Genomic DNA, 23,073 nt, shown 5'->3' with positions numbered 1-23,073 from the left:
AAATGTATGGATAAGAGCGTCTGCTAAAAATGACTAAAATGTAAAAAGAAAGAAATGTAGTCAATTCAGCATCAAAAGGTCACTACAAGGCAGTGTTGCTGATGAAATGACGCAAGAGCACACCCTAGTGGAGAAAAAGCTTACAGCACCTGGTATTCCCAGGCGGTCTCCCATCCAAGTACTAACCAGGCCCGACCCTGCTTAGCTTCCGAGATCAGACGAGATCGGGCGTATTCAGGCTGGTATGGCCGTAAGCCGTTAGACTAACTCATGGTACAGCATATGAAGTCAAAGTGAGTGTGATAAACAGACATTGCGTTTTCACCAATTAGATAAGCAGCTTGAACTTTGGCTCACTCAAAAACTGCAAGTAATTACATATACTGTAGCCATCACTTTTTAGCACAAAATCAAACTAACCTTGCTAACATTTCAAAGCAAGGGCATATTTTCCACACAGCCTTGTGGGGGAAAAAAACGGACAAATCCAATGAATTCGGACAAATACATCATTAGCAACACTTTCCCATGCAGCTATCCTACTAGCCAGAATCAATACACGAAAGTTCTGAATGTAGAAAACCTATTACATTGCTCTGTGCTAAGGAGGAGCGCATGTAAGGACAATTTTATATTGTTAGCGCATGGGGCGCGTATGACACATCATGACGGGTAGGGGTCCAGAGCGGCTTCCCAACCATCTCTTGATTGAAGTACCAGCGTGTCATAAATAGCATGCTGCATTTCGCAACATGATGTTTCCACAAAATGCCAAGCATGTTTCGCTACAAACAGATGTTTGCACCTTTTGATTAAGCGTAACATAAAGTCTCTTTGACAATTGATTTCAAAGATCTTCCACATCATCCTCACACCTGTCGGCAAGCCACAGTTGTATCATTAAACAAGACATCAGGGGAGAGCGCGAACGCAGTCCCCCACTACCATAAATTATGCAATCGAGATTTCCACATTTGGGAAATTCGCAGGGGTCAGCACAGCCGGAGTGCAATGGCTGAGCCTCGCCCTGGGTGAACCGCCTTCTTGATCACGGTATCTCCCTTGCCAGGTAAGTATGAGTTATACACATCGGTGGAGGGCAAGTCTTTCCAGTGCCAACATTTTCGGCTGACGGTAACTACTTTGTGTTCTGCTAATATCACGCCACTTCGACCGGCGTTAAATGCCGTTTAGGAATGCACTTGCAGACAGAGTGGTGAAAAAGTAGTTTATTTTGTTTACTAGATTATATCAGTGAACCACTAGATTCCCATCATGCAACACTGTAGAAAAAAAATCACCAATGACTTTTTAATACACTGCTCAAAAAAATAAAGGGAACACTTAAACAACACAATGTAACTCCAAGTCAATGACACTTCTGTGAAATCAAACTGTCCACTTAGGAAGCAACACTGATTGACAATACATTTCAAATGCTGTTGTGCAAATGGAATAGACAACAGGTGGAAATTATAGGCAATAAGCAAGACACCCCCAATAAAGGAGTGGTTCTGCAGGTGGGAACCACAGACCACTTCTCAGTTCCTATGCTTCCTGGCTGATGTTTTGGTCACTTTTGAATGCTGGCGGTGCTTTCACTCTGGTGGTAGCATGAGACGGAGTCTACAACCCACACAAGTGGCTCAGGTAGTGCAGCTCATCCAGGATGGCACATCAATGCGAGCTGTGGCAAGAAGGTTTGCTGTGTCTGTCAGCGTAGTGTCCAGAGCATGGAGGCGTTACCAGGAGACAGGCCAGTACATCAGGAGACGTGGAGGAGGCCGTAGGAGGGCAACAACCCAGCAGCAGGACCGCTACCTCCGCCTTTGTGCAAGGAGGAGCAGGAGGAGCACTGCCAGAGCCCTGCAAAATGACCTCCAGCAGGCCACAAATGTGCATGTGTCTGCTCAAACGGTCAGAAACAGACTCCATGAGGGTGGTATGAGGGCCCGACGTCCACAGGTGGGGGTTGTGCTTACAGCCCAACGCCGTGCAGGACGTTTGGCATTTGCCAGAGAACACCAAGATTGGCAAATTCGCCACTGGCGCCCTGTGCTCTTCACAGATGAAAGCAGGTTCACACAGAGCACATGACAGACGTGACAGAATCTGGAGACGCCCGCGGAGAACGTTCTGCTGCCTGCAACATCCTCCAGCATGACCGGTTTGGCGGTGGGTCAGTCATGGTGTGGGGTGGCATTTCTTTGGGGGGCCGCACAGCCCTCCATGTGCTCGCCAGAGGTAGCCTGACTGCCATTAGGTACCGAGATGAGATCCTCAGACCCCTTGTGAGACCATATGCTGGTGCGGTTGGCCCTGGATTCCTCCTAATGCGAGACAATGCTAGACCTCATGTGGCTGGAGTGTGTCAGCAGTTCCTGCAAGAGGAAGGCATTGATGCTATGGACTGGCCCGCCCGTTCCCCAGACCTGAATCCAATTGAGCACATCTGGGACATCATGTCTCGCTCCATCCACCAACACCATGTTGCACCACAGACTGTCCAGGAGTTGGCGGATGCTTTAGTCCAGGTCTGGGAGGAGATCCCTCAGGAGACCATCCGCCACCTCATCAGGAGCATGCCCAGGCGTTGTAGGGAGGTCATACAGGCACGTGGAGGCCACACACACTACTGAGCCTCATTTTGACTTGTTTTAAGGACATTTCATCAAAGTTGGATCAGCCTGTAGTGTGGTTTTCCACTTTAATTTTGAGTGTGACTCCAAATCCAGACCTCCATGGGTTGATAAATTAGATTTCCATTGATTATTTTTGTGTGATTTTGTTGTCAGCACATTCAACTATGTAAAGAAAAAAGTATTTAATAAGATTATTTCTTTCATTCAGATCTAGGATGTGTTGTTTAAGTGTTCCCTTTATTTTTTTGAGCAGTATATCTTAACCTGTCTGATATCAGAAATGTATGCGATATGACGAAATACAATCACGTTCAGACACACACACACCCACACACACACACACACACACACACACACACACACACACACACACACACACACAGGGAGAGAGACAAATGCATGAAACCAATTGATTTATTATCAATAACATCTCACATTCTTTTGTGCTTTTGATTTACTCCGTTAAAAAACGGTTCTAATTCCACCATGGAAAGCACAGGGCCATCAGACACCGGTCCAGTTCCACTCAGCAGCATTATTTCCTTTGATCATTTGAACAGGGCGAGGGAGCACAAAGCACACACAAGCTGCATTCAGTAACAATATTCTTATTTGTCTTATAAATAAAGGCAGTTGCTCCCTGACAACACAAAGAACTTTGATCGTATTAAAAGGGCAGGGGAGGCTAACCCACAGAAGCTGCATTTAGTACGGGGGGGGGAATGTATGAAATGTATGGATAAGAGCGTCTGCTAAAAATGACTAAAATGTAAAAAGAAAGAAATGTAGTCAATTCAGCATCAAAAGGTCACTACAAGGCAGTGTTGCTGATGAAATGACGCAAGAGCACACCCTAGTGGAGAAAAAGCTTACAGCACCTGGTATTCCCAGGCGGTCTCCCATCCAAGTACTAACCAGGCCCGACCCTGCTTAGCTTCCGAGATCAGACGAGATCGGGCGTATTCAGGCTGGTATGGCCGTAAGCCGTTAGACTAACTCATGGTACAGCATATGAAGTCAAAGTGAGTGTGATAAACAGACATTGCGTTTTCACCAATTAGATAAGCAGCTTGAACTTTGGCTCACTCAAAAACTGCAAGTAATTACATATACTGTAGCCATCACTTTTTAGCACAAAATCAAACTAACCTTGCTAACATTTCAAAGCAAGGGCATATTTTCCACACAGCCTTGTGGGGAAAAAAACGGACAAATCCAATGAATTCGGACAAATACATCATTAGCAACACTTTCCCATGCAGCTATCCTACTAGCCAGAATCAATACACGAAAGTTCTGAATGTAGAAAACCTATTACATTGCTCTGTGCTAAGGAGGAGCGCATGTAAGGACAATTTCATATTGTTAGCGCATGGGGCGCGTATGACACATCATGACGGGTAGGGGTCCAGAGCGGCTTCCCAACCATGTCTTGATTGAAGTACCAGCGTGTCATAAATACCATGCTGCATTTCGCAACATGATGTTTCCACAAAATGCCAAGCATGTTTCGCTACAAACAGATGTTTGCACCTTTTGATTAAGCGTAACATAAAGTCTCTTTGACAATTGATTTCAAAGATCTTCACACATCATCCTCACACCTGTCGGCAAGCCACAGTTGTATCATTAAACAAGACATCAGGGGAGAGCGCGAACGCAGTCCCCCACTACCATAAATTATGCAATCGAGATTTCCACATTTGGGAAATTCGCAGGGGTCAGCACAGCCGGAGTGCAATGGCTGAGCCTCGCCCTGGGTGAACCGCCTTCTTGATCACGGTATCTCCCTTGCCAGGTAAGTATGAGTTATACACATCGGTGGAGGGCAAGTCTTTCCAGTGCCAACATTTTCGGCTGACGGTAACTACTTTGTGTTCTGCTAATATCACGCCACTTCGACCGGCGTTAAATGCCGTTTAGGAATGCACTTGCAGACAGAGTGGTGAAAAAGTAGTTTATTTTGTTTACTAGATTATATCAGTGAACCACTAGATTCCCATCATGCAACACTGTAGAAAAAAATCACCAATGACTTTTTAATACACTGCTCAAAAAAATAAAGGGAACACTTAAACAACACAATGTAACTCCAAGTCAATGACACTTCTGTGAAATCAAACTGTCCACTTAGGAAGCAACACTGATTGACAATACATTTCAAATGCTGTTGTGCAAATGGAATAGACAACAGGTGGAAATTATAGGCAATAAGCAAGACACCCCCAATAAAGGAGTGGTTCTGCAGGTGGGAACCACAGACCACTTCTCAGTTCCTATGCTTCCTGGCTGATGTTTTGGTCACTTTTGAATGCTGGCGGTGCTTTCACTCTGGTGGTAGCATGACACGGAGTCTACAACCCACACAAGTGGCTCAGGTAGTGCAGCTCATCCAGGATGGCACATCAATGCGAGCTGTGGCAAGAAGGTTTGCTGTGTCTGTCAGCGTAGTGTCCAGAGCATGGAGGCGTTACCAGGAGACAGGCCAGTACATCAGGAGACGTGGAGGAGGCCGTAGGAGGGCAACAACCCAGCAGCAGGACCGCTACCTCCGCCTTTGTGCAAGGAGGAGCAGGAGGAGCACTGCCAGAGCCCTGCAAAATGACCTCCAGCAGGCCACAAATGTGCATGTGTCTGCTCAAACGGTCAGAAACAGACTCCATGAGGGTGGTATGAGGGCCCGACGTCCACAGGTGGGGGTTGTGCTTACAGCCCAACGCCGTGCAGGACGTTTGGCATTTGCCAGAGAACACCAAGATTGGCAAATTCGCCACTGGCGCCCTGTGCTCTTCACAGATGAAAGCAGGTTCACACAGAGCACATGACAGACGTGACAGAATCTGGAGACGCCGCGGAGAACGTTATGCTGCCTGCAACATCCTCCAGCATGACCGGTTTGGCGGTGGGTCAGTCATGGTGTGGGGTGGCATTTCTTTGGGGGGCCGCACAGCCCTCCATGTGCTCGCCAGAGGTAGCCTGACTGCCATTAGGTACCGAGATGAGATCCTCAGACCCCTTGTGAGACCATATGCTGGTGCGGTTGGCCCTGGATTCCTCCTAATGCAAGACAATGCTAGACCTCATGTGGCTGGAGTGTGTCAGCAGTTCCTGCAAGAGGAAGGCATTGATGCTATGGACTGGCCCGCCCGTTCCCCAGACCTGAATCCAATTGAGCACATCTGGGACATCATGTCTCGCTCCATCCACCAACACCATGTTGCACCACAGACTGTCCAGGAGTTGGCGGATGCTTTAGTCCAGGTCTGGGAGGAGATCCCTCAGGAGACCATCCGCCACCTCATCAGGAGCATGCCCAGGCGTTGTAGGGAGGTCATACAGGCACGTGGAGGCCACACACACTACTGAGCCTCATTTTGACTTGTTTTAAGGACATTTCATCAAAGTTGGATCAGCCTGTAGTGTGGTTTTCCACTTTAATTTTGAGTGTGACTCCAAATCCAGACCTCCATGGGTTGATAAATTAGATTTCCATTGATTATTTTTGTGTGATTTTGTTGTCAGCACATTCAACTATGTAAAGAAAAAAGTATTTAATAAGATTATTTCTTTCATTCAGATCTAGGATGTGTTGTTTAAGTGTTCCCTTTATTTTTTTGAGCAGTATATCTTAACCTGTCTGATATCAGAAATGTATGCGATATGACGAAATACAATCACGTTCAGACACACACACACCCACACACACACACACACAAACACACACACACACACACACACACACACAGGGAGAGAGACAAATGCATGAAACCAATTGATTTATTATCAATAACATCTCACATTCTTTTGTGCTTTTGATTTACTCCGTTAAAAAAACGGTTCTAATTCCACCATGGAAAGCACAGGGCCATCAGACACCGGTCCAGTTCCACTCAGCAGCATTATTTCCTTTGATCATTTGAACAGGGCGAGGGAGCACAAAGCACACACAAGCTGCATTCAGTAACAATATTCTTATTTGTCTTATAAATAAAGGCAGTTGCTCCCTGACAACACAAAGAACTTTGATCGTATTAAAAGGGCAGGGGAGGCTAACCCACAGAAGCTGCATTTAGTACGGGGGGGGGGAATGTATGAAATGTATGGATAAGAGCGTCTGCTAAAAATGACTAAAATGTAAAAAGAAAGAAATGTAGTCAATTCAGCATCAAAAGGTCACTACAAGGCAGTGTTGCTGATGAAATGACGCAAGAGCACACCCTAGTGGAGAAAAAGCTTACAGCACCTGGTATTCCCAGGCGGTCTCCCATCCAAGTACTAACCAGGCCCGACCCTGCTTAGCTTCCGAGATCAGACGAGATCGGGCGTATTTTTTTTTTTTTATATTTTATTATGAGAAACAGACAATTTTACATCGTTTCAATCATAATTAAAGGGTGAACAATTCACCCTTTACAAAATCAGAAAGAAAATACAATCAATTAACAATTAAATCCAATTAATAATTAAACACAAGTTTTCCATTTGATGAAATTCGAATAAATGTACTCCCCCACACAAATTGCTTTTCAAAGTTGCATCCACCATATCTATGTATTATCTCTATATTTTTCTCCAACATACTCTTAAAAAGTACCTCCACACTCACACATTTTCCTTCATAATGACCCAAGTTCCTTCTTAATCTTACAGCATATCGAGCATGACTTAAAACATAATTAACCAAATTAAAGTTCAAAACTTTACTTTTCCCATTTATACCAAAAAGAAAAAATCTCCTCCATTCCACCCCATTAAAAATCTCCTCCCCCAATGTTTTACTAAAAGCTCCTTTAGAAATTCATGAAACCCTCTTAATCTACTACATTCAATGAAAAAGTGCAAAAAGTTTTCCACCCCTATATGACAAATGTCACATTCTCTCTTAATATTTCTGTTGATTTGATGTAGAACCACATTAGTAAAAATCCTATTATGTTTTATTTTAAAATCATTATCTTCACATTCTATGGAATTCCATTTTACATTAACATTCTTCCATATTGATTTCACATCCAAATCTACAAAGACCTCCGACCACACTTTCTCTGAAGCAGGAACTTTTATCTCTTTTAAAATACATTTACTATAGACTGTTTTAACTTTCAAGCCTGACAAATCATGTTTCACTCCATTTTTTTCATAAAATAAAACCGGTAAACCCCTAGCTCTCTTAACCACCTCTGTATTTATTAAAACCACCCACTCCTCCGGAATACACCCCAGAATTCTCTTATACATATTTTCTACTGTAGTTTTGCTTATGTCATCATCTACCTCAATTACATTGTCATAAATAGCGTGTACCGGTAGAAACCCCGGAATGACCTCATATAGAATATCACCAATCTGTCTCATCCCAGCTCTCATAAAATATTTACAATACAACATTGCATTATTATACTTGATCTTTGGATTCAAAAAGATTGGCTGGTTTAAAATATTTTCCAAAATGTTACATTCATAGGAAATGTGTGGTAAAAAGTGTCCCCAAGCCTCAAAAACTTCCTTATAAAACAAAGGTATTTTTCCCAACATTTCTTGTTTTACACACATTAATAAACCATTATCCCCGATCCTCCCAACCTCCTGCAAATACTCTGTAAAAAACTTTTTCCACCCGTAATCTAATTCTCCATATAAATACTTCCGAACCATTTTCACTCTTATCGCTATTTTCCTCACCTTTAGATCCACTAACTTCAAGCCCCCCTCCTCATAACCTGCAATCAATGTTTTAAAAGCGATTTTCACCCCCTTCCCATCCCATAAAAAATCAACTAAAATCTTATTCATTTCAGTTAAAACCCATTCTGGCACATCTAGTACATTCATGACATGAACAAAAATTGACATCAGTAAAGAATTTATAACAATAACCTTCCCCTTTAATTTTAACAACCTCCCCTTCCACATATTTACAACCTTCCTGACTTTATTTATCACCCCACTCCATGTCAAATCTCTAGCTTCCTTTTCTTTTACTCCTATAAAAACTCCTAACACCTTAAAATAATCTTTGACCTCTTTAAAAGGAAAATTCCCCTCATTTACTTTCCCAATATACATTACAACAGACTTTTCCATATTAACTTTTGCTCCTGATGCTCTTCCATATACTTTAAAACCTTCTATTACCCTTTTTACACTATCCTCATCTCTAACTGTTATAGTTGTGTCATCTGCATATTGGTGAATCAAACTTGAACCCTTCTGTGGAGTCTGTACACAATTAATAAAATTATCCTTCTTAAGAAAAGCCGCTAAAGGTTCAGCTGATAAAACATAAAGTAAAGCAGATAAAGGACATCCCTGTCTCACAGATCTCTCCAGGGTAAAAGAATCAGTTAAAACCCCATTGCATTTCACCCTACTTTTTGCATTTCTATATAATAATTTAATCCACCTTATTATTTTATTACCAAAACCAAATCTTTCCAAGGCCCTAAACATAAAATCATGTTCTACCCTATCAAAAGCCTTATTTAAATCTATGCTTAAAACAATACCCCCTATCTTATCCCCATTCATTTTGTGTATCACGTCTCTAATTGTATTAATTGTGTCAGCTATATCTCTCCCAGGAACACTATAATTCTGTGTTGGTGCAATAATATCATGTAAAACTCTCTTCATCCTATTCGCTAAGATTTTGGCTAAAATCTTGTAATCCACATTTAATAAACTAATAGGCCTATAATTCTCCAATTTTACCTTACTCCCTTTGTTTTTATATAAAATAGTTATCATTCCTGTCACCATTGATTCTGATACACAATCCTTCTCCTCCATATAGTGATAAACCTCCAATAAAATAGGTGCTAAAAGCCTTTCATAAATTTTATAAAACTCTGCAATGATACCATCTACTCCAGGGCTCTTATTCAACTGTAAACCTTTTATCGCATCCGTAACTTCATTTACTGTAATCTTCCCATCACACATCAACTTATCCTCTCCATTAATTTTCACCTCCACACTACCTAAAATCTCCTGTACACACCCCTCATCCACCTCCCCTTTTTTAAATAAGTCCTTATAAAAATTCTGCACTGTCTCTAAAATCTCTACATAATCATCTACTACTTCCCCCTTCACATTTTCAATCTGTCTAAGATATGTTCTTCTTTGAGTACTCTTCTCTAATCCAAGAAAAAAGGAGGTGCATTTCTCCCCCTCCAAAAAATACTTTGCTTTGCTTCTTATAATAGCCCCCTTACACCTATCCATGTCATATTTACTCAATTTTGCTTTCAACTCTAAAAACTTTTCTATATTATAATTAGGTTCACTGTCACATTTGCCCATTTCTTCATCCAATTTTGCTCTCAACTCATTTTCTTTTCTTTTCATCCTGCCTCTCTTTTTCCTTGCATATCTTGTACTAAACACTTTTATTTTTTCCTTAACCTTGTCCCACCATAAACACTTATCATCCCCTTTCTGCTTATCTTCCATTTCACATGTTATCAAAGATTTCAGTTGTTTACAATAATCCTCATCCCCTAAATAACTCGCATTCATACACCACGTACCACCTCCTATTCTTTCCTTGTCTAAACCCACCGAGAAACTTAAACATGCATGATCACTGAAAGTTGTAAAAACATACTTAACATCTTTGATAAAATCCCTTAAACTTTCTTTAACTAAAATCAAATCTATTCTAGTTTGTTTTAATTCCCCTAAAACCACCTGCCTTCTCGAAAATTCTCGTTTATCGGGATTGTCATCTCTCCATATGTCAATAAGTTTTTTCTCAAACATCATTTTCTTTAAAACCCCTCTAGATGCATCATTTCTAAAAGCTGCTCCCCTTGTCATATCTAATCTGTCCAATTTCACATTAAAATCCCCCACCACAATACAATTTCCCACACTCCATCGTCCCACTTCAATAAATAAAACCTTGCGCTCTATTTCGTTATTTGGCGCATAAACATTTATAATTCTAAACTTCATATCCATATACTCAAAATCTAAAACTAAAATCCTCCCATTATTATCATCATGTACATGTACCACTTTGTCCACCACATCCTTCCTCAATAAAATAGCAACCCCACTAGAATTCCCTCTACCATTATTAACAAAAATAAAATCCCTCCATATTTGTTTTACTTTCAATACACAATCATTGTCCCAATGCGTCTCTTGTAGACATAAGATATCCACATTTTCCATTTGCACTATATTTTGAAATTTATCCATTGTCCTTAACCCATTTACATTTAAGGACACAAAATTTACCATTTCAAAAAGTAATAAAATGAAAAAGTATACCTTCATTGTCCTCTACCTTTTGTCCTGTTTCTTTCCTCCTCCATCCTTCTTCTCTCCCCCCGTCATCTTCCTCTTCCTGTATCTTTCCCTTAGTCTTTCTATCTTTTCCCCATCTTCCGTATCAGATATTTCCTCCAAGTCCATATCGTCCAACCAACTCAATTTATTTCCTCCCACACCCGAAGTGCTCCCCGTATCTCTCTCCGTCTCTGGTACTGTCGTCAAAATCAAACTCCCCTCCATATCTTCACCCCCGATGTACTCGCAAGGGCTGAGCCTTCCCCCAAAATCTGTGCGTCCCCAGTGCCTCCACCCAGCTTGATCTCCCCCTCCTCCTGGAAACTCCCTCTTCTCATCTCTGAACCCATGCTGCTCCCTGTTTCGTCCGTCTTCTGCTCCATCTTCTGCATCTCTCCACTTTCCTCCACGTTCTCTTTCCCATCCTCTTCTTCTCCTCGCGATGCTTCATCAGCTTCCATAAAGAGGTCCTGGCTCTCCTCCTCATTTGCAACCTCTCCACAGTTGCACTCGTCAGTTCTCTTCCGACATCCTGCGCAAACGGCCCTCTCTCTCGCTCCAGCACATTCCCTCGCATAGTGTCCCTGGTTTCCGCACTTAAAACATCTAAAGTCAGGGCAGTCCTTTAAAATATGTCCAGGTTGGATACACAAGCGGCATACCCTAACCTGCTTGTCATGTATCACCCTGAAATATTCGCCACCCTCCAATGTCTCAAACTTAGTGGAATACGGCAAAGACTGCACGGTGTCTGTGAACTTGACCTTACAGTATCTCGTCCCATCTACGATTTCCGTCCCCGGCCACACTCTCCTTCTGATTTCCGAGACGGCCGCTACACCCCAGCTCCGCAATTTGTCTACTATAGCTCCGTCCTCTATATAGACTGGCAAATTCATGAACGAGACTATGAGTTCGTTTGCCATCACGTCTCTTGCCATTACCTTCGTATTCTTGATCTTGAACCCATCCATTAAACGCTCTTTTCCTTTTGCATCCCGCATCGTGACTTCATATTTCCTTTCTCCTTTAATTCTGCACCCCACCAACTCTCCGCACACATCTTTAATTGATCTTAGTAATTCCATCGTCGTTATCTTGTCTTCTCCTATCAATTCCACCACCACCGTTCGTTCCTTGCCGTATTTTAAGCCACCTTCAGGTCCAAATTTTGTCCTTTGCGCATTGCCTTTGTCTTTATCCGTTCCATTATTCGTTGCCATGTTGTCCGTCATTAAGAAATCAGAAAAAGTCTCAAAAACTCACCCCCAAGCAGCAGAACTGCAAGGGGGAAAAAACTCACTAAACTTAAACTTATTTGAATTCAAAATCAGATATTATCCGTCAAAAAACTAAGAATATCAAACAAATAGCTCTCGAGCAAACACTCACTTACAGCGTAATTACCTGCACCTGTCTTACTCACCGGAAGGCGTATTCAGGCTGGTATGGCCGTAAGCCGTTAGACTAACTCATGGTACAGCATATGAAGTCAAAGTGAGTGTGATAAACAGACATTGCGTTTTCACCAATTAGATAAGCAGCTTGAACTTTGGCTCACTCAAAAACTGCAAGTAATTACATATACTGTAGCCATCACTTTTTAGCACAAAATCAAACTAACCTTGCTAACATTTCAAAGCAAGGGCATATTTTCCACACAGCCTTGTGGGGAAAAAAACGGACAAATCCAATGAATTCGGACAAATACATCATTAGCAACACTTTCCCATGCAGCTATCCTACTAGCCAGAATCAATACACGAAAGTTCTGAATGTAGAAAACCTATTACATTGCTCTGTGCTAAGGAGGAGCGCATGTAAGGACAATTTCATATTGTTAGCGCATGGGGCGCGTATGACACATCATGACGGGTAGGGGTCCAGAGCGGCTTCCCAACCATGTCTTGATTGAAGTACCAGCGTGTCATAAATACCATGCTGCATTTCGCAACATGATGTTTCCACAAAATGCCAACCATGTTTCGCTACAAACAGATGTTTGCACCTTTTGATTAAGCGTAACATAAAGTCTCTTTGACAATTGATTTCAAAGATCTTACACATCATCCTCACACCTGTCGGCAAGCCACAGTTGTATCATTAAACAAGACATCAGGGGAGAGCGCGAACGCAGTCCCCCACTACCATAAATTATGCAATCGAGATTTCCACATTTGGGAAATTCGCAGGGGTCAGCACAGCCGGAGTGCAATGGCTGAGCCTCGCCCTGGGTGAACCGCCTTCTTGATCACGGTATCTCCCTTGCCAGGTAAGTATGAGTTATACACATCGGTGGAGGGCAAGTCTTTCCAGTGCCAACATTTTCGGCTGACGGTAACTACTTTGTGTTCTGCTAATATCACGCCACTTCGACCGGCGTTAAATGCCGTTTAGGAATGCACTTGCAGACAGAGTGGTGAAAAAGTAGTTTATTTTGTTTACTAGATTATATCAGTGAACCACTAGATTCCCATCATGCAACACTGTAGAAAAAAATCACCAATGACTTTTTAATACACTGCTCAAAAAAATAAAGGGAACACTTAAACAACACAATGTAACTCCAAGTCAATGACACTTCTGTGAAATCAAACTGTCCACTTAGGAAGCAACACTGATTGACAATACATTTCAAATGCTGTTGTGCAAATGGAATAGACAACAGGTGGAAATTATAGGCAATAAGCAAGACACCCCCAATAAAGGAGTGGTTCTGCAGGTGGGAACCACAGACCACTTCTCAGTTCCTATGCTTCCTGGCTGATGTTTTGGTCACTTTTGAATGCTGGCGGTGCTTTCACTCTGGTGGTAGCATGAGACGGAGTCTACAACCCACACAAGTGGCTCAGGTAGTGCAGCTCATCCAGGATGGCACATCAATGCGAGCTGTGGCAAGAAGGTTTGCTGTGTCTGTCAGCGTAGTGTCCAGAGCATGGAGGCGTTACCAGGAGACAGGCCAGTACATCAGGAGACGTGGAGGAGGCCGTAGGAGGGCAACAACCCAGCAGCAGGACCGCTACCTCCGCCTTTGTGCAAGGAGGAGCAGGAGGAGCACTGCCAGAGCCCTGCAAAATGACCTCCAGCAGGCCACAAATGTGCATGTGTCTGCTCAAACGGTCAGAAACAGACTCCATGAGGGTGGTATGAGGGCCCGACGTCCACAGGTGGGGGTTGTGCTTACAGCCCAACGCCGTGCAGGACGTTTGGCATTTGCCAGAGAACACCAAGATTGGCAAATTCGCCACTGGCGCCCTGTGCTCTTCACAGATGAAAGCAGGTTCACACAGAGCACATGACAGACGTGACAGAATCTGGAGACGCCCGCGGAGAACGTTCTGCTGCCTGCAACATCCTCCAGCATGACCGGTTTGGCGGTGGGTCAGTCATGGTGTGGGGTGGCATTTCTTTGGGGGGCCGCACAGCCCTCCATGTGCTCGCCAGAGGTAGCCTGACTGCCATTAGGTACCGAGATGAGATCCTCAGACCCCTTGTGAGACCATATGCTGGTGCGGTTGGCCCTGGATTCCTCCTAATGCGAGACAATGCTAGACCTCATGTGGCTGGAGTGTGTCAGCAGTTCCTGCAAGAGGAAGGCATTGATGCTATGGACTGGCCCGCCCGTTCCCCAGACCTGAATCCAATTGAGCACATCTGGGACATCATGTCTCGCTCCATCCACCAACACCATGTTGCACCACAGACTGTCCAGGAGTTGGCGGATGCTTTAGTCCAGGTCTGGGAGGAGATCCCTCAGGAGACCATCCGCCACCTCATCAGGAGCATGCCCAGGCGTTGTAGGGAGGTCATACAGGCACGTGGAGGCCACACACACTACTGAGCCTCATTTTGACTTGTTTTAAGGACATTTCATCAAAGTTGGATCAGCCTGTAGTGTGGTTTTCCACTTTAATTTTGAGTGTGACTCCAAATCCAGACCTCCATGGGTTGATAAATTAGATTTCCATTGATTATTTTTGTGTGATTTTGTTGTCAGCACATTCAACTATGTAAAGAAAAAAGTATTTAATAAGATTATTTCTTTCATTCAGATCTAGGATGTGTTGTTTAAGTGTTCCCTTTATTTTTTTGAGCAGTATATCTTAACCTGTCTGATATCAGAAATGTATGCGATATGACGAAATACAATCACGTTCAGACACACACACACCCACACACACACACACACACACACACACACACACACACACACACACACACACAGGGAGAGAGACAAATGCATGAAACCAATTGATTTATTATCAATAACATCTCACATTCTTTTGTGCTTTTGATTTACTCCGTTAAAAAAACGGTTCTAATTCCACCATGGAAAGCACAGGGCCATCAGACACCGGTCCAGTTCCACTCAGCAGCATTATTTCCTTTGATCATTTGAACAGGGCGAGGGAGCACAAAGCACACACAAGCTGCATTCAGTAACAATATTCTTATTTGTCTTATAAATAAAGGCAGTTGCTCCCTGACAACACAAAGAACTTTGATCGTATTAAAAGGGCAGGGGAGGCTAACCCACAGAAGCTGCATTTAGTACGGGGGGGGGAATGTATGAAATGTATGGATAAGAGCGTCTGCTAAAAATGACTAAAATGTAAAAAGAAAGAAATGTAGTCAATTCAGCATCAAAAGGTCACTACAAGGCAGTGTTGCTGATGAAATGACGCAAGAGCACACCCTAGTGGAGAAAAAGCTTACAGCACCTGGTATTCCCAGGCGGTCTCCCATCCAAGTACTAACCAGGCCCGACCCTGCTTAGCTTCCGAGATCAGACGAGATCGGGCGTATTCAGGCTGGTATGGCCGTAAGCCGTTAGACTAACTCATGGTACAGCATATGAAGTCAAAGTGAGTGTGATAAACAGACATTGCGTTTTCACCAATTAGATAAGCAGCTTGAACTTTGGCTCACTCAAAAACTGCAAGTAATTACATATACTGTAGCCATCACTTTTTAGCACAAAATCAAACTAACCTTGCTAACATTTCAAAGCAAGGGCATATTTTCCACACAGCCTTGTGGGGAAAAAAACGGACAAATCCAATGAATTCGGACAAATACATCATTAGCAACACTTTCCCATGCAGCTATCCTACTAGCCAGAATCAATACACGAAAGTTCTGAATGTAGAAAACCTATTACATTGCTCTGTGCTAAGGAGGAGCGCATGTAAGGACAATTTCATATTGTTAGCGCATGGGGCGCGTATGACACATCATGACGGGTAGGGGTCCAGAGCGGCTTCCCAACCATGTCTTGATTGAAGTACCAGCGTGTCATAAATAGCATGCTGCATTTCGCAACATGATGTTTCCACAAAATGCCAACCATGTTTCGCTACAAACAGATGTTTGCACCTTTTGATTAAGCGTAACATAAAGTCTCTTTGACAATTGATTTCAAAGATCTTCACACATCATCCTCACACCTGTCGGCAAGCCACAGTTGTATCATTAAACAAGACATCAGGGGAGAGCGCGAACGCAGTCCCCCACTACCATAAATTATGCAATCGAGATTTCCACATTTGGGAAATTCGCAGGGGTCAGCACAGCCGGAGTGCAATGGCTGAGCCTCGCCCTGGGTGAACCGCCTTCTTGATCACGGTATCTCCCTTGCCAGGTAAGTATGAGTTATACACATCGGTGGAGGGCAAGTCTTTCCAGTGCCAACATTTTCGGCTGACGGTAACTACTTTGTGTTCTGCTAATATCACGCCACTTCGACCGGCGTTAAATGCCGTTTAGGAATGCACTTGCAGACAGAGTGGTGAAAAAGTAGTTTATTTTGTTTACTAGATTATATCAGTGAACCACTAGATTCCCATCATGCAACACTGTAGAAAAAAATCACCAATGACTTTTTAATACACTGCTCAAAAAAATAAAGGGAACACTTAAACAACACAATGTAACTCCAAGTCAATGACACTTCTGTGAAATCAAACTGTCCACTTAGGAAGCAACACTGATTGACAATACATTTCAAATGCTGTTGTGCAAATGGAATAGACAACAGGTGGAAATTATAGGCAATAAGCAAGACACCCCCAATAAAGGAGTGGTTCTGCAGGTGGGAACCACAGACCACTTCTCAGTTCCTATGCTTCCTGGCTGATGTTTTGGTCACTTTTGAATGCTGGCGGTGCTTTCACTCTGGTGGTAGCATGACACGGAGTCTACAACCCACACAAGTGGCTCAGGTAGTGCAGCTCATCCAGGATGGCACATCAATGCGAGCTGTGGCAAGAAGGTTTGCTGTGTCTGTCAGCGTAGTGTCCAGAGCATGGAGGCGTTACCAGGAGACAGGCCAGTACATCAGGAGACGTGGAGGAGGCCGTAGGAGGGCAACAACCCAGCAGCAGGACCGCTACCTCCGCCTTTGTGCAAGGAGGAGCAGGAGGAGCACTGCCAGAGCCCTGCAAAATGACCTCCAGCAGGCCACAAATGTGCATGTGTCTGCTCAAACGGTCAGAAACAGACTCCATGAGGGTGGTATGAGGGCCCGACGTCCACAGGTGGGGGTTGTGCTTACAGCCCAACGCCGTGCAGGACGTTTGGCATTTGCCAGAGAACACCAAGATTGGCAAATTCGCCACTGGCGCCCTGTGCTCTTCACAGATGAAAGCAGGTTCACACAGAGCACATGACAGACGTGACAGAATCTGGAGACGCCCGCGGAGAACGTTCTGCTGCCTGCAACATCCTCCAGCATGACCGGTTTGGCGGTGGGTCAGTCATGGTGTGGGGTGGCATTTCTTTGGGGGGCCGCACAGCCCTCCATGTGCTCGCCAGAGGTAGCCTGACTGCCATTAGGTACCGAGATGAGATCCTCAGACCCCTTGTGAGACCATATGCTGGTGCGGTTGGCCCTGGATTCCTCCTAATGCAAGACAATGCTAGACCTCATGTGGCTGGAGTGTGTCAGCAGTTCCTGCAAGAGGAAGGCATTGATGCTATGGACTGGCCCGCCCGTTCCCCAGACCTGAATCCAATTGAGCACATCTGGGACATCATGTCTCGCTCCATCCACCAACACCATGTTGCACCACAGACTGTCCAGGAGTTGGCGGATGCTTTAGTCCAGGTCTGGGAGGAGATCCCTCAGGAGACCATCCGCCACCTCATCAGGAGCATGCCCAGGCGTTGTAGGGAGGTCATACAGGCACGTGGAGGCCACACACACTACTGAGCCTCATTTTGACTTGTTTTAAGGACATTTCATCAAAGTTGGATCAGCCTGTAGTGTGGTTTTCCACTTTAATTTTGAGTGTGACTCCAAATCCAGACCTCCATGGGTTGATAAATTAGATTTCCATTGATTATTTTTGTGTGATTTTGTTGTCAGCACATTCAACTATGTAAAGAAAAAAGTATTTAATAAGATTATTTCTTTCATTCAGATCTAGGATGTGTTGTTTAAGTGTTCCCTTTATTTTTTTGAGCAGTATATCTTAACCTGTCTGATATCAGAAATGTATGCGATATGACGAAATACAATCACGTTCAGACACACACACACCCACACACACACACACACAACACACACACACACACACACACACACACACACACAGGGAGAGAGACAAATGCATGAAACCAATTGATTTATTATCAATAACATCTCACATTCTTTTGTGCTTTTGATTTACTCCGTTAAAAAAACGGTTCTAATTCCACCATGGAAAGCACAGGGCCATCAGACACCGGTCCAGTTCCACTCAGCAGCATTATTTCCTTTGATCATTTGAACAGGGCGAGGGAGCACAAAGCACACACAAGCTGCATTCAGTAACAATATTCTTATTTGTCTTATAAATAAAGGCAGTTGCTCCCTGACAACACAAAGAACTTTGATCGTATTAAAAGGGCAGGGGAGGCTAACCCACAGAAGCTGCATTTAGTACGGGGGGGGAATGTATGAAATGTATGGATAAGAGCGTCTGCTAAAAATGACTAAAATGTAAAAAGAAAGAAATGTAGTCAATTCAGCATCAAAAGGTCACTACAAGGCAGTGTTGCTGATGAAATGACGCAAGAGCACACCCTAGTGGAGAAAAAGCTTACAGCACCTGGTATTCCCAGGCGGTCTCCCATCCAAGTACTAACCAGGCCCGACCCTGCTTAGCTTCCGAGATCAGACGAGATCGGGCGTATTTTTTTTTATTTTTTATATTTTATTATGAGAAACAAACAATTTTACATCGTTTCAATAATAATAAAAGGGTGAAACAATTCACCCTTTACAAAATCAAGAAAGAAAATAAAATCAAAATAAAACCAATTAATAATTAAAAACAAGTTTTCCATTTGATGAAATTCGAATAAATGTACTCCCCCACACAAATTGCTTTTCAAAGTTGCATCCACCATATCTATGTATTATCTCTATATTTTTCTCCAACATACTCTTAAAAGTACCTCCACACTCACACATTTTCCTTCATAATGACCCAAGTTCCTTCTTAATCTTACAGCATATCGAGCATGACTTAAAACATAATTAACCAAATTAAAGTTCAAAACTTTACTTTTCCCATTTATACCAAAAAGAAAAAAAATCTCCTCCATTCCACCCCATTAAAAATCTTCCCCCAATGTTTTACTAAAAGCTCCTTTAGAAATTCATGAAACCCTCTTAATCTACTACATTCAATGAAAAAAGTGCAAAAGTTTTCCACCCCTATATGACAAATGTCACATTCTCTCTTAATATTTCTGTTGATTTGATGTAGAACCACATTAGTAAAAATCCTATTATGTTTTATTTTAAAATCATTATCTTCACATTCTATGGAATTCCATTTTACATTAACATTCTTCCATATTGATTTCACATCCAAATCTACAAAGACCTCCGACCACACTTTCTCTGAAGCAGGAACTTTTATCTCTTTTTAAAATACATTTACTATAGACTGTTTTAACTTTCAAGCCTGACAAATCATGTTTCACTCCATTTTTTCATAAAATAAAACCGGTAAACCCCTAGCTCTCTTAACCACCTCTGTATTTATTAAAACCACCCACTCCTCGAATACACCCCAGAATTCTCTTATACATATTTTCTACTGTAGTTTTGCTTATGTCATCATCTACCTCAATTACATTGTCATAAATAGCGTGTACCGGTTAGAAACCCCGGAATGACCTCATATAGAATATCACCAATCTGTCTCATCCCAGCTCTCATAAAATATTTACAATACAACATTGCATTATTATACTTGATCTTTGGATTCAAAAAGATTGGCTGGTTTAAAATATTTTCCAAAATGTTACATTCATAGGAAATGTGTGGTAAAAAGGTGTCCCCAAGCCTCAAAAACTTCCTTATAAAACAAAGGTATTTTTCCCAACATTTCTTGTTTTACACACATTAATAAACCATTATCCCCGATCCTCCCAACCTCCTGCAAATACTCTGTAAAAAACTTTTCCATCCGTAATCTAATTCTCCATATAAATACTTCCGAACCATTTTCACTCTTATCGCTATTTTCCTCACCTTTAGATCCACTAACTTCAAGCCCCCTCCTCATAACCTGCAATCAATGTTTTAAAAGCGATTTTCACCCCCTTCCCATCCCATAAAAAATCAACTAAAATCTTATTCATTTCAGTTAAAACCCATTCTGGCACATCTAGTACATTCATGACATGAACAAAAATTGACATCAGTAAAGAATTTATAACAATAACCTTCCCTTTAATTTTAACAACCTCCCCTTCCACATATTTACAACCTTCCTGACTTTATTTATCACCCCACTCCATGTCAAATCTCTAGCTTCCTTTTCTTTTACCCCTATAAAAATCCTAACACCTTAAAATAATCTTTGACCTCTTTAAAAGGAAAATTCCCCTCATTTACTTTCCCAATATACATTACAACAGACTTTTCCATATTAACTTTTGCTCCTGATGCTCTTCCATATACTTTAAAACCTTCTATTACCCTTTTACACTATCCTCATCTCTAACTGTTATAGTTGTGTCATCTGCATATTGGTGAATCAAACTTGAACCCTTCTGTGGAGTCTGTACACAATTAATAAAATTATCCTTCTTAAGAAAAGCCGCTAAAGGTTCAGCTGATAAAACATAAAGTAAAGCAGATAAAGGACATCCCTGTCTCACAGATCTCTCCAGGGTAAAAGAATCAGTTAAAACCCCATTGCATTTCACCCTACTTTTTGCATTTCTATATAATAATTTAATCCACCTTATTATTTTATTACCAAAACCAAATCTTTCCAAGGCCCTAAACATAAAATCATGTTCTACCCTATCAAAAGCCTTATTTAAATCTATGCTTAAAACAATACCCCCTATCTTATCCCCATTCATTTTGTGTATCACGTCTCTAATTGTATTAATTGTGTCAGCTATATCTCTCCCAGGACACTATAATTCTGTGTTGGTGCAATAATATCATGTAAAACTCTCTTCATCCTATTCGCTAAGATTTTGGCTAAAATCTTGTAATCCACATTTAATAAACTAATAGGCCTATAATTCTCCAATTTTACCTTACTCCCTTTGTTTTTTATATAAAATAGTTATCATTCCTGTCACCATTGATTCTGATACAAATCCTTCTCCTCCATATAGTGATAAACCTCCAATAAAATAGGTGCTAAAAGCCTTTCATAAATTTTATAAAACTCTGCAATGATACCATCTACTCCAGGGCTCTTATTCAACTGTAAACCTTTTATCGCATCCGTAACTTCATTTACTGTAATCTTCCCATCACACATCAACTTATCCTCTCCATTAATTTTCACCTCCACACTACCTAAAATCTCCTGTACACACCCCTCATCCACCTCCCCTTTTTAAATAAGTCCTTATAAAAATTCTGCACTGTCTCTAAAATCTCTACATAATCATCTACTACTTCCCCTTCACATTTTCAATCTGTCTAAGATATGTTCTTCTTTGAGTACTCTTCTCTAATCCAAAGAAAAAGGAGGTGCATTTCTCCCCCTCCAAAAAATACTTTGCTTTGCTTCTTATAATAGCCCCTTACACCTATCCATGTCATATTTACTCAATTTTGCTTTCAACTCTAAAAACCTTTCTATATTATAATTAGGTTCACTGTCACATTTGCCCATTTCTTCATCCAATTTTGCTCTCAACTCATTTTCTTTTCTTTTCATCCTGCCTCTTTTTTCCTTGCATATCTTGTACTAAACACTTTTATTTTTTCCTTAACCTTGTCCCACCATAAACACTTATCATCCCTTTCTGCTTATCTTCCATTTCACATGTTATCAAAGATTTCAGTTGTTTACAATAACTCCTCATCGCCAAAAACTTGCATTCATACACCACGCATTCCCACCCCTATTCTTTCCTTGTCTAAACCCACCAAGAAACTTAAACATGCATGATCACTGAAAGTTGTAAAAACATACTTAACATCTTTGATAAAATCCCTTAAACTTTCTTTAACTAAAATCAAATCTATTCTAGTTTGTTTTAATTCCCCTAAAACCACCTGCCTTCTCGAAAATTCTCGTTTATTGGGATTGTCATCTCTCCATATGTCAATAAGTTTTTCTCAAACATCATTTTCTTTAAAACCCCTCTAGATGCATCATTTCTAAAACTGCTCCCTTGTCATATCTAATCTGTCCAATTTCACATTAAAATCCCCACCACAATACAATTTCCACACACTCCATCGCCCACTTCAATAAATAAACCTTGAGCTCTATTTCGTTATTTGGCGCATAAACATTTATAATTCTAAAATTCATATCCATATACTCAAAATCTAAAACTAAAATCCTCCCATTATTATCATCATGTACATGTACCACTTTGTCCACCACATCCTTCCTCAATAAAATAGCAACCCCACTAGAATTCCCTCTACCATTATTAACAAAAATAAAATCCCTCCATATTTGTTTTACTTTCAATACACAATCATTGTCCCAATGCGTCTCTTGAAGACATAAGATATCCACATTTTCCATTTGCACTATATTTTGAAATTTATCCATTGTCCTTAACCCATTTACATTTAAGGACCAAAAATTTTACCATTCAAAGTAATAAAATGAAAAAGTATACCTTCATTGTCCTCTACCTTTTGTCC

At 41.8% G+C, this 23,073-nt stretch overlaps 7 non-coding genes across 7 annotated transcripts; all 7 read right to left on the bottom strand.

Moving 5' to 3' along the window:
• Positions 1-137: 137 nt before the first annotated feature.
• On the bottom strand, positions 138-256 carry LOC123730678 (5S ribosomal RNA). The gene has a single exon (XR_006762113.1). It is a non-coding gene; the product is annotated as a 5S ribosomal RNA (ribosomal RNA).
• A 657-nt stretch (positions 257-913) lies between these two features.
• Positions 914-1,077, bottom strand: LOC123730673 (U1 spliceosomal RNA). The gene has a single exon (XR_006762108.1). It is a non-coding gene; the product is annotated as a U1 spliceosomal RNA (small nuclear RNA).
• A 2,431-nt stretch (positions 1,078-3,508) lies between these two features.
• LOC123730668 (5S ribosomal RNA) lies at positions 3,509-3,627 on the bottom strand. The gene has a single exon (XR_006762103.1). It is a non-coding gene; the product is annotated as a 5S ribosomal RNA (ribosomal RNA).
• A 657-nt stretch (positions 3,628-4,284) lies between these two features.
• On the bottom strand, positions 4,285-4,448 carry LOC123730672 (U1 spliceosomal RNA). Its single transcript, XR_006762107.1, has one exon. It is a non-coding gene; the product is annotated as a U1 spliceosomal RNA (small nuclear RNA).
• An 8,608-nt stretch (positions 4,449-13,056) lies between these two features.
• On the bottom strand, positions 13,057-13,220 carry LOC123730671 (U1 spliceosomal RNA). Its single transcript, XR_006762106.1, has one exon. It is a non-coding gene; the product is annotated as a U1 spliceosomal RNA (small nuclear RNA).
• Positions 13,221-15,649: 2,429 nt separating this feature from the next.
• Positions 15,650-15,768, bottom strand: LOC123730561 (5S ribosomal RNA). Its single transcript, XR_006762030.1, has one exon. It is a non-coding gene; the product is annotated as a 5S ribosomal RNA (ribosomal RNA).
• A 657-nt stretch (positions 15,769-16,425) lies between these two features.
• On the bottom strand, positions 16,426-16,589 carry LOC123730670 (U1 spliceosomal RNA). Its single transcript, XR_006762105.1, has one exon. It is a non-coding gene; the product is annotated as a U1 spliceosomal RNA (small nuclear RNA).
• Positions 16,590-23,073: the final 6,484 nt, after the last annotated feature.

The sequence above is a fragment of the Salmo salar genome, chromosome ssa25 (genome assembly GCF_905237065.1).
Source record: "Salmo salar chromosome ssa25, Ssal_v3.1, whole genome shotgun sequence".
Lineage (NCBI taxonomy): Eukaryota > Metazoa > Chordata > Actinopteri > Salmoniformes > Salmonidae > Salmo > Salmo salar.
Note: the sequence above shows the minus strand (reverse complement) of the source record. Positions and strands in the feature narration are given on the sequence as shown.